The sequence below is a fragment of the Henckelia pumila genome, chromosome 4, assembly GCF_033568475.1.
Source record: "Henckelia pumila isolate YLH828 chromosome 4, ASM3356847v2, whole genome shotgun sequence".
Classification (NCBI taxonomy): Eukaryota; Viridiplantae; Streptophyta; class Magnoliopsida; order Lamiales; family Gesneriaceae; genus Henckelia; species Henckelia pumila.
This window is the reverse complement of record NC_133123.1, coordinates 226701342-226713637: the sequence shown is the minus strand read 5'-3', so window position 1 is coordinate 226713637 and position 12296 is coordinate 226701342. Positions and strand designations below refer to the sequence as shown.

The 12296-nt window shown below is 34.6% G+C and overlaps 1 pseudogene; it reads right to left on the bottom strand.

Moving 5' to 3' along the window:
- Positions 1-9709: 9709 nt before the first annotated feature.
- On the bottom strand, positions 9710-11963 carry LOC140866538 (heat shock cognate 70 kDa protein-like; annotated as a pseudogene).
- Between the last annotated feature and the right edge of the window lie 333 nt (positions 11964-12296).

Sequence of the window (12296 nt, the reverse complement as noted above, 5' to 3'; positions counted from 1 at the left end):
ATCTGACAAATATTTTTGAAAAAAATGGAACCAATTGAATGAACAAATTTCCTATATACTCTGTGATTAATACTTGAATATGATTTTTGAAACATACAGACATAGACATGATTGAGGCATTGTTTGAATTTTTGGGCCTAATTTTCATTGAATTAATTTATCCCTAGTTGCCCATTTGAGCTACACGTATATTAGTACTTTGAGGTATAGAAAAATTTGAATTTTTTGAAAAAAATCATCGTTTACTACTGATGATTAATCTTTTCTGCACTGCTTGGAATTTGTATGATTTAATTGTGGATTGAGACTTGTCTAGAACTAGTTCGAACACTCTTCAAGGCGAAATACGGGCAAAACTGTGATGAGGAATGATTTAGGCAATTTTTTTGAATTCGTTTGAGCCTTTCAAGCTACCTATTTATATATGTTATCCCTAGTACCTTGTTTGAGCCTTATTGAAAATCGAATGGCATGCGTGTAAACGTGTGATTAAACCCCCATTCGTCATTATTTTCAAGGTTCTACTTTGACTACCTGAATATCTTATACACTAATTCCTACCTTTAAGGGAGTAATTTGAATGCTAAAATATTATATGCTCCTAGTTTTATTTGTGAAAAATGGAATGGTGTGGTCGAAGATTTGAAAAAAAAAATTAAGAAAGAGGTAGTAAAAAAAAAAGAGTTGAAAAATGGAATGGATTGAAAAAAGTGTAAATTTGTGAATGAAAAGGAGTTGAAATTAGAGTATAAATATAAATTACTCCTTATTTTGAATTCTAATCCTTCGTTTGTAGCCGTGAGCCAGGTCTTACATTATAAGCTGACTAAGTCCTTTTGACCGAGTCTCAGTCGCCCAATATACTAGTGGAGAAGAGTTGCGAGAATTTAGCCTATGGACTGTTGATTGATGCTTTTAATGATTATGAATTTTGATCGAAACACGCACACACTCTTATTCTTTGCATTTACCTATTTGTGAGTGTTTTTAATTTAATATTCCTATATTTGATCATATGCTACCTTGAAAAGTCCTCATGATCTATGAATGTGTGAATTGAACTTGGATAAGGGTGTTTTGAATTTGAGTTGCGGAGATTGTGAGTTTATGCGGTTATTTGTGTTATGATTAAAACTTTCAAATGTTAGTAGGTTGGATGGGATTGGATTTAAATTCTTTGAAATCATTGCTGAGGTAATTGCTACATAGTATTTCTTGGCTATTCTTGTTGTTTTTGGTGATTTGAGTTTTTGGAAGATTATTGTGTTTTAATAGTTTTGCTCGGGACTAGAAAAAGTCTAAGTTTGGGGGTATTTGATAAGTGTATTTTATACACTTAATTTATATATAATTTTAATTGTTAATTGTTTGTTTCGAGCAGATTTATGCGGAGTTTTTTTTTTTGTTTTGTGTTCGTAGAGAATTATGGACATATTGTGGAGAAAAGAAGAAATTAATGGAAAATAAAAATTATTGTGGAAGAAGAAGAAAAGTGTCTGAGAAGAAAAATAAAGAGAAAGGAATTAAAGAGAAGGGAAATAAAAGAAGAATTGAAACGTACAGACAAGAAAGTAGAAGAAAAGGCTAATGGGCTTTGTTATTGGGCCAAAGTTTAGCGCCAATTGTTAGCGCTTAAAGAGAGCAATCGCGCTTCTGCTGGGAAACTTTGAAAGATTGAGGTCGAGAGAAAGGCGCGCCCGCGCGTGTCCTTGGAGTGCCCGCCCCGTCGCTGTATATCATGTTTTAATTATTTCGGGCAAGTATTCTATGGGCTTTTTGGATGGGTGACCGGCTAAATCGGTTTGATAAAAATCTACTGGCAAGCGCACCAGGTCAAGTAATAGTAAAGTGGACTGAGAGTCCAAGTATCGATCCCACAGGGACTGTTGTCAATTCTCAAGATTTAATTATTTTACTTAATCTAGACAAAATAATAGAAAATATTTTGAATTAAATAAAATAAGAATATAAAATAAAAACTGCTTAAGAAATACGAATAAAAATAACTAAAGATAAAAATAATTAAAATAAAAACAACCAAGACACACGTAGGTACCGAACAAATCACGTAACATGTAGTCGATTCAGGACTCAGATTTAATCTTAATTCACGGGAATTCTCCTAATTTGTTCAAAGGTCTATTTCTAGAACAATCAAACCTATTCAAATATTGATGAACTAATCTTTCGTAATTCTAATCAAATTTGAATGCATTAAATATTTGTGAAAATTCAGTTTACACCCAAACCGCACACTGAAACCGAATTCTATTTCTAGTCGGTTTTACAATATGTTAATTATCAGAGTGATCAAAATCAAAACCTCCTCTGTCGATTTGGAATTGATTAACATGCAAGCAAACAGTTGATCAGACTATTCACAAGACAAATATAAATCTGACAATCAATAAAATAAAATCAACTCTAAAAAATCTCAAACAAACATCCAAGTTTTCTACATAAATTTGTTCGGCCCAATCACGCCGTCTTGGTTGAAAATAAACTACTCAATAATTAAAAACAATAATTCAAAAATAAAAATAAAAAGAAGAAAAGAAAGAAGAAATCTTCTCTCCCAAGCCTTGTAGCCGCCTCCTCTTGCGTTGTCTGCGCTCTGGAGCTTCCGAAACCCTCAAAAATATGTTATATCTTCTATATATATAGTCCGGAATGCCTACAAGTTAATTTCCTCCCAAAACAAGGATTTTTCGGAACACATATGACCCCCGAACACGCGCGCGTGCGCGGCATAGGCCTCGCGCGCGCGCAGCACATAAAAACAGAGCCCTGTACGTCGGACTCGCGCGCGCGCGAGCTTGATTCTCGCGCGCGCGCAGTACAAAAAATCTGCTCCGAGCGACAATTTTCAAAAATTCATATATCGAGATCTAGCCGTCGGATTGAGCTGAAATTTGGACAGCAACTTTAAAACATCTTTAACCTTAATCTGAACGGTGAAGATTGGATTTCAATGTCTCTAAAATTAATTATGATTTTTCGATCAAGGCTGCTCCGTAATTCACTCTTCAAAATTCCATTTTCCTACAAAATTAACCCAAGGAGTGAAATACACACACATGCACTAAAACACATAAAAACACATAAAAATAATATGAATGCATACAAAATAGACATAAAAATAACATGAAATAATGCATACAAAATGCACTTATCAATGGGCTTTTTCACACGATATAAAAGGAATTGAATCAGACTTGAAGAAAAGAGGGCCGCCACACACCACACGCATATCAGAGAAATATTTGATCGTGTGATTTCTGAAGATTTTTGAAGGAATTTCTGGGCTTAACTTGAAGAACGAAGACGGAGTTCGCTAGTCCGGACACGGCATCGCAACGACGGATTTGTTTCTTATCTTTTATTTTAATTCTGAATTTATGTTTGGATTTCTGAACATGTTTTGTTTTATTCAGAATTTTATTATGAACTAAAATTTTAGAGTCTAGAGGTCGGATGGAACCTGGTTTAGACGCTATCATGAATTTTTGATTTTATTGAATTGAGTTTCTTCTAGATTAATTATTTTTTTCTAGAATTGATTGTCTTTTCAATTATCTGATCAATAATTGATTTGTAATATTTATTTGAAATCTGGCACTTGGGAGAGGAGATTTTGAATAGGACCATTGGAAAATACACTGTTAATTATTTATATAGCTCGGGAGAGTGTATAATTTTAACAGAGCTTTTAAAAAGAACATTGTTTTGTGATAGATCACTGCGATAAATTCTTAATAGGGATATTGGAATTTAATTGTAGTTGATAAAAATTATTTGTTGCTCGGGAGAGGGAAATTATAAACTTAAGTGTTCTTGGCTATTAATTGACTGGAATTCATGAAACGAAATTAATTAGGATTGATTGTTGTTGAAACCAGGTGAAATCTATATCTCTAGACCATTTTTCTCTGATTGATTATATCTGCAAGTTGTGTACGTGCTATCACAAAAAAACATCCTGATTATTTTTATTTATTGCAAATTTCTCAAATATTTATTTTCTAGATAAAGTTTAGACTATTTTAATTACAAGCACTGATTATTTTCAATTTACTCCATGTGGAATCGACACTTGATTCATTCACTATATTAAAACTTGACACTCGTACGCTTGCGAGCAATTTTTACAACACTAGACAATATACTGGTTTCAGTACTCTACTGAAAACAGATTACAAAGGTTTGCATCACCTCCACTGTAGAATAAAAAGTTTACAGATTGACACTAAACACAATATAATCTTAAATGATCTGATCTACTTGAGGCATGTGCTGAGTGTTCTTCGGCTCTGATATGATCTGCAATGAAAGCTTTGAACTCCTCTACTTGTTATATGTGAACAACTGGAAGTGATAAGAGTGATTGCGAGTTCTTGCGAGCCGGATACTTTTTATTCTGGATGTGGTCTCCTATTTATAGGTATAATATAACGTTCATCTTTGATTCAAATACATTCGTTGTGTTGTAGCCATTTTTTTGTCTTTTAGTTCTCTGTAAGAAGGTACATTACTACGACTGAGCAATTATGAGTGTATCAGTGTACTTTGAGACATTGTCCAGAGGTTAATGATTTAGACTAGTTACTGAGAGCATCTGCTCTGCTGCTTCTGCTGAGCTTCTTTTTCTACTGATTTACTCTGATGATCCGTTCTACCGAATTGTTCATTTTGGATATATCAGCTACTGCTTCTGCTACTGTTTTGTCAAACATCAAAACTTCAATATCCTAACAATTTCTCATTTTTTGATGATTTGACAAAATTTACCAGTCAATCATCTTTGTGATTTATTAAATCAATTCTTGTAATCTGCTGGATTTGTTCTGCAAGGGTCTTAAAGTTTCAGAGCTCGATGAATCTTCTAATTTCAGTTCTGCTCTAATGACTTATGATACTTCTACTGATATTCAAATTTGCTTGAATTACTGGTAGACTATTGATTATGCTGCTGGTGTGCTTCTACTATTATCACTTGTCAAGATCCTCTAGTCTGCTCATCTGTTAGCGTTCTTGTTTCAAATTCTCTCTTTCCCCCTGAGATTGATTTCTTTGCAATCTTGTTCTGTAGACATTAGTCAACATGATTTGAATGAGTTAGATTTGTTACTGCTTCTGATACTGTTGGCTTTCCAATTGTTATTCCCCCTAAATCAATGCTTGTCAACTGAAGTTTAGTCATCTTGCAGATGACTTTCTAGATCAGGTGGAAAAAATCTTTAGTTTGAATGGATCTTCTGCTTCTGTTATTCTATTGCTGATCGTTTTTTTTAAATTCTTCCATTGAAAAATGTCTTTTCCATTATGCAGCCTAACCTTGGTATAAATATTTCCTAGACCTCAAAAGATCTTTCTTGTCAGGATCGAAAACAAGCTACTGAACTGGATCAATTCTCTACTGGTGAGATCCCTTCTGTTCAGTCAGTAGTGAGTTGCTATTGTTATCTCATTGAGTCTAGTAGTGTTAGACACTGAACTCTTTTTCTTCTGAATCTCAGTATCAATTGACCAATAAATAATAATGTGCGGAATAAGGTCAATTGAGAGATTGATCATGCATCAAATTGGTCTCTACTGGATGTATGTGTGTTCAACATAAAATAATCAACACAAGTATTTGTTTCTGGATGTCCGGAGATCAAACTCTTACGTCACACCTTCCTCTGTTTCTTCAGAAGGTATCACTCTAAAAGACTTTGAGTATTACAACTCTTTGCAACACCCCACTTCAGCTAGGACTTACTCTACTGACTTCTGCTGAGACTCCTAGACAACATACTGGTTTCAGCACTCTATTGAAAATAGGTTACAGAGGTTTCAGCACCTCAACTATAGAATAAAAAGTTTACAGATTAACACTAAACACAATATGATCCTAAATTATCTGATCTACTTGAGGCGTGTTCTGAGTGTTCTTCGGCTCTGATATGATCTGCAATGAAAGCTTTGAACTCCTATACTGGTTATATGTGAACAACTGAAAGTGTTCAGTTATTCTTAGACACGATATGAGTGATTGTGAGTTCTTGCGAGCTGGATACTTTTTCTTCTGGATGTGGTCTCTTATTTATAGGTACAATATAACAGTCATATTTGATTCAAATACATTTGTTGTGTTGTAGTCATTTTCTTGTCTTTTAGTTCTATGTAAGAAGGTACATTACTGCGACTGTGCAGTTCTGAGTGTATTAGTGTACTTTGTGACATTGTCCAGAGGTTAATGGCTAATACTAGTTATTAAGAGCATATGCTCTGCTGTTTCTGCTAAGCTTATGCTTCTACTGATTTGCTCTGCTGATCCGTTTTACTTAATTGTTCCTTTTGGATAGATCAGCTACTGCTTTTGCTACTGTTTTGTCAAACATCAAAACTTCAATATCCTAACATGACTGGTCAGTTAGCCACGAATAAGGAGATGAATTTCAGTATCGTGTCATGTCAAGTTATGCCAAGTTAAGTCATGTTATGATAAGTCAAGTTTCGTTATGATGTTTATGCTATGATATGAATATGTTTTGAAATATGTAATGTTTTGAATCCATATGTATATATATTTTAATGTATGATCAATCGACCCTACTTGTTGAGTGACACTCAGATCACTCACCCCCTTACTTTTCTTCCCATATATATAGAGAAACAGTTAGAAGATCATGAACACGACATGTTTTGGGGATGGTGATAAGAAGAACCTTTCAATTTAGTTTTGTTAAATTTTGGATTTTTTTATCGTTAGTATTTTTATTATTTTAAATTTAAATTTATAAGACGCTCCGGAAAATTTTATTAGATATTGGGATTTTTGAGTTGTGAAGACATTATTTTGGAATTTATTTATGAAAAAAGACTGATTTCGTATCGACTGTACTAAAAGGCTGGTTGTTTTTATAATTTGTGTAAATTTGAAACAATGCCGATGACACATCTCAATTTCGGGGTTTGACACTTTATATCTTGGAACTATTTTTTAAAAAAAATTTGTAAAATATTTATCGAATTAATTTTCTATATTTTTCGACAAGTAACCTTCTAAAATTATATTTTTAGTTCTTCTTCGAAATAATCATAAAAGACTATCATTGCTAAATATTGTAACTGTTTCAATTAAAAGTTTAGTTTCTGTACGTAGGAATGTAAATGAGCCGAGCCGAGCCGAACAGTATCAGGCTTGGGCCCGGCTCGTTAAGTATATTTTGAGGCTCGGGCTCTTTACGTAGGAATGTAAATGAGCCGAGCCGAGCGAACAGTATCAGGCTTGGGCCCGGCTCGTTAAGTATATTTTGAGGCTCGGGCTCGGTTTGGGCTCGGTCCAAGCTTTTGTTTTGAAGCTCGGGCTCGGCTCGTTAGAGAATTATTAAGCTCGCGAGAAACTCGAGCTCGGATCGTGAATAGGTCATTTATCTTACTTAATGAGCTTGGCTTGAGTTCGGCTCATTTTCAGTCTCGTTGGGCTCGTTAAGAGAGCTCACTCTCTGACTCGTTAGGCGAGCTCGTTCTCTGGCTCGCTTACGAGGGCTCATTTTCTGGCTCAACAAGTGCAAATACAATAAAATACACCTCTATAAATTAATTATAAACTAAAATTAATAACAAAAAGAACATCCCAAAATATTATATCAAACTTCCAAATACAATATAAAATATTATAAAATCGAGATTGTGATCCTATTAACGCACATGTTCGCGAGCTAACGAGCCGAACATCCTTAAGTTTAAGCTCGGCTTGTGAAAATTTTCGAGCTCAAAATTAAGCTCAGGCTCGGCTCGTAATTTTAACGAACGACCCCGAACGAGCTTGTCCGAATATATCGCGAACAGTTCGACTCGTTTACATCCCTATCTGTACGTATTGTTAGAATGAAAAACACCCTAATAATAATAATAATTTATTTTTCTAATTTGAAAAAAAAAAATTTATATTTTTAAGTTCACAATAAGTTAATGGTTTAAGAAGGGAAAATTACAATTTTGTCTTGTAACTCACACATTTTCTACTTTTTGCTCTATCAACAATGAAATCGAATTTTTAAACATGTAATTTGCAATTTTTTTTTGTTCTGTTAACATTGAATTTGCATTTACAGTCTCTTAACTTACAAGTTTTTTAATTTTTGATTCTGTTAAAAGTGAATTTATACTTTTAGTACTCTTGTAATATTCATGTTATTTTTTTTATTTTTGGTCTTTTTTCTACTGTAGTCCGTCGTATTGGCCAGAATCGCTTATGTCGCGGACTTGTCTGCTGACATGAATTTTTGGAAAGAAACTTGCATGAGTCGTGAATTTTTTTAGAATATCATTCGAAAAAAAAACACAACGGACTTGGGAAAAAAAATGAACAAAAAAAAACATGCAAGTTATAAGAATAAAAATGCAATTTACCCGTTAACAAAAGCAAAAATAAAAAAATGTGCAAATTACGAGATGAAAATGCAAATTCATGGTTAACAGAACCAATACTAGAAAACATGCAAGTTAAACGAACAAAATGCAAATTTATTGGACTAAAAATAAAAAAAATGTAAATTACAGAACAAAACATATAATTATAAATTATCCCCGTTTAAAAATTATAAATAATTGTTTTTTTTTTTGAACTCATAAATAATTGTTTTCAAAATTAGTTGTTTGTGTTTTGTTAACAACTATAAATATATTAAGGGAGAGCCCCGGTTATGCAACAGAGAAATTTTCTTACTAATAACTTTGTTTTTTTTAGTAAGAATTTTATCAAAATCAAACTACGTACAAAAACAAAATAAAAATTGTTTGATTCCACTTTATTACATTGTTAAAAATTATCTAAAATAATTTATTTTATCCACTTTCAATTTGATCTTGCAATTAAAAGGTTTTCTAATTAATTAATCACTCATTTTTTTGTGAAGATCGAGAGAGAATGAATATTTGTTTTCTCCTTTTCTCCAAAATTATTATTAGTGAACAGATATGCTAAACCTCTCTCCCTTAGCTAAGGGGTATCATCTGGTTCAAAATATTCAAATTAAAGAGCGATCCCACTGTATTCGTATATACCTAAACAAAGTAGGCTTCAGCAAAGATTTTTGTGATGTCTTCCTCGTATTGGTTCAAATTAAATTAAAATTTTAATGATTTATAATAGCTCATAATATATTCTTATAGCAACTTAGGTTAACTATTTTTGCAAAACAAAGACGAATATAAAGTAGTAGCTATATGGATGTATCATGTAGTCGTACTTGCATGGACCTAGGTCTGAGACATGTCAAAATGTTTTTGGAGATAGTTGCCAAAAAAAATATTGGGAAATAAATGTTATGCAGGAAAAAACGCTATGATTATGAGAGACACCTCTTGAGTATGCGAAACAAAATGGTACATAAATGAGAGCCGCCTCTTTGAGTGTTCGAACAAAGTGTTATATGTATGAGAGTCACCTCTTGAAACTGTCAATGTTACGTCTAGTTTCTCCATGTTGATTAATTGATGGGATCTCATTCTGAAAGAAGTTTGATTGTGATTTCATTGTCCCACATTGGTTGAAAAAAAGAGGAAGTTTAAACATGTTTATAATATCTTGCGAACTCTTACAATATCTTGAGTTACCTATTTTCATAAAGTAATGATGACTGATACGAAATACTTATTACAAGGGTTAAGGGTACATTGGTAGGCACATTGTGCAGTGCGGCCAGAGGAAGACATTTATAATCTAAAAATCCCGGTGAAACATTTTGGTTCCTGCAATAAGCCTATATCAATGCATAAAATAAAAAAACTATTTGCTCCCACAGAACTTATGAGAAATTCATCTACCAAATGTGTTTGGGTCTATGTATATATAGTAACGGCACCTCAAAAAAATATTTTAAAAAAAAAAAATTAAAGAAGGTAAAATTGTGTATGATAATTCAACCTCAGTGAGCTAGTCATCAAATCTTAAACTAGAATTTTTTAATAATAGGATTCCAAGTACTCTCCAACTCCTTCATTTTACTCTCAAATACATTGTGCTTTTGCATCTTTGTGACCATCCAACCATTTGATAGCAGACTCGATCTTCTCTTCTACTTTTTTCAAGTCACTAGCTAGCTGGTAGTTTGAAACCAAGATCTTTGGTCATGACAATGGTTCTTGTGTTGTAAACATATTTCTCAAGAAGATTCTGAGCCTCAAAATTCTTTCTGACCTCTTCATCTTCTAATTTGAATATCTCGATCGGCTTTCTCCAACATTCTCTCTATCTCATCCATAGACAGCATGCCTCTAACATTGTCGATAGTGATGCTATTTGCATTACCAGTTGTTCTTTCATTGGCCGACACCGTTAAGATACCATTCGCGTCAATATCAAAGCACGCAATTATTTCCCGTACGTTCCTCCGAGCAGGAGGGATGCCAGACATAAAGAATGTACCCAAAAGAATGTTGTCGCTTGCTCTAGACCTTTCACCCTCGTACACTTGGAACCGCAACGCGGTTTGGTCATCATTAGTGGTTAACTCCACTTCCTTCTTGGCAGGGATTGGTGTGTTCCTAGGAATGACAATATGCATTTCATCCTCATTAATCTCCAAACCAAGAGACAGAGGGGTGACATCAGACAATACCGCGTCTTTAATCTCCTGATTGCCCTGACCAGTCAAAATCGCGGCTTGAACTGCTGCACCGAAGGCTACGGCCTCATCGGGGTGAATGCTTCTGCACAACTCCTTCCCATTGAAGCAATCTTGAAGCAATTGTTGTACCTTTGGGATTCTAGTTGATCCACCAACAAGCACCACATCATGGACACTTTCCTTGTCCATCTGGGCATCCTTCAAACACTTTTCTATTTGGCGAATGCACTCCTCAAACAAGTCCAAGTTGAGCTCCTCAAATTTGGCACGAGTGATTTTATGATCGAAATCGATTCCATCATACAAACAATCGATTACAATAGTAGTATGTGCCATAGAAGAAAGATTCCTCTTTGCCTTCTCACAAGCTAGCCTCAACCTAGTCAATGCTCGAGGGCTGTCACTTATATCTTTCTTGTGCTTCCTCTTGAACTCTTGAACAAGATAGGTAACCATTCTATTGTCGAAATCTTGTCCTCCAATGTGAGTGTCACCAGCAACAGCCTTGACCTTAAAGATACTATTTTCCATGGTGAGGAGAGACACGTCGAAGGTACCGCCACCAAGGTCGAAAATGAGCACATTTTTCTTGTTGCTGTATTTTTTGTCAAGACCATAGGCAATCGCTGCAGCAGTTGGTTCGACGATGATATGCAGGACATTGAGGCCAGAAAGGGTTCCAGCAGTCTTGGTCGCGCGCTTCTGGGAGTCGTTGAAGTAGGCGGGTACAGTAATAACAACATTTGTTATTTTAAAGTCAAGAAAAGCTTCTGCAATCTCCTTCATCTTGGTGAGAAGCATTGAAGATATCTCTTCGGGGGCAAATAGTTTCTCTCCACCTTTGTGGAGTACCGAGATCATAGGATTATCATTTACGCCACCAATGACCTTGAAAGGCCAGAGTTTCTTATCACTCTGGACCATAGAGTCGCTGAATCTCCGACCAATCAACCTCTTAGCATCTGAAGATTTAGTTTTTGTACAACACAAAACATCATAAGTACAAATTATAAATAGAACATCATAATATATCCAAGCACGCGCGTCTTCATGATTTTACTTAGCTAGCTACACATGACTGGAATCAGGAGTCATATTATATATTGCCTCACCAAAAACAGTGTTAGTGGGGTTGATGGCGACTACATTCCTGGCAGCATCGCCAACGAGACGTTCGGTTTCATAGAAAGCTACAAAGGAAGGTGTGATGCGGTTTCCCTGATCATTGGGTATGATCTCAACACGATCCCGTTGCCACACGGCCACGCATGAATAAGTGGTGCCCAAGTCGATTCCGATCGCCGGCCCTTGGCCTTTCGAATTCATCATGACGACACTCGGAGTAGTAAGAGTCTATGGTTAATTTTGTTTAGGAAGAGACAAGAATAAAGGCCAATGAAATGATTAAGGCCAATTTGTTAATTGACAGTCGAAGTCAATTTATTGATCATTAATTATTTATCCCAACTCGATCGCCTCGCCCTTCTCCCTTATTTTTACGGAAATATGAGATGATTTCTTACTAAAAATTATTAATTATCCAGGATATTAAATTCATTATAGTAATTCATTTGAAATAATTGTCTGTACTAGTTAACATAAGTTGTATCCAACTAATATTATTAATTAATTAGCGATACTGCCATTGATGGAAGGGACAAGTCTTTCTCCAAAATG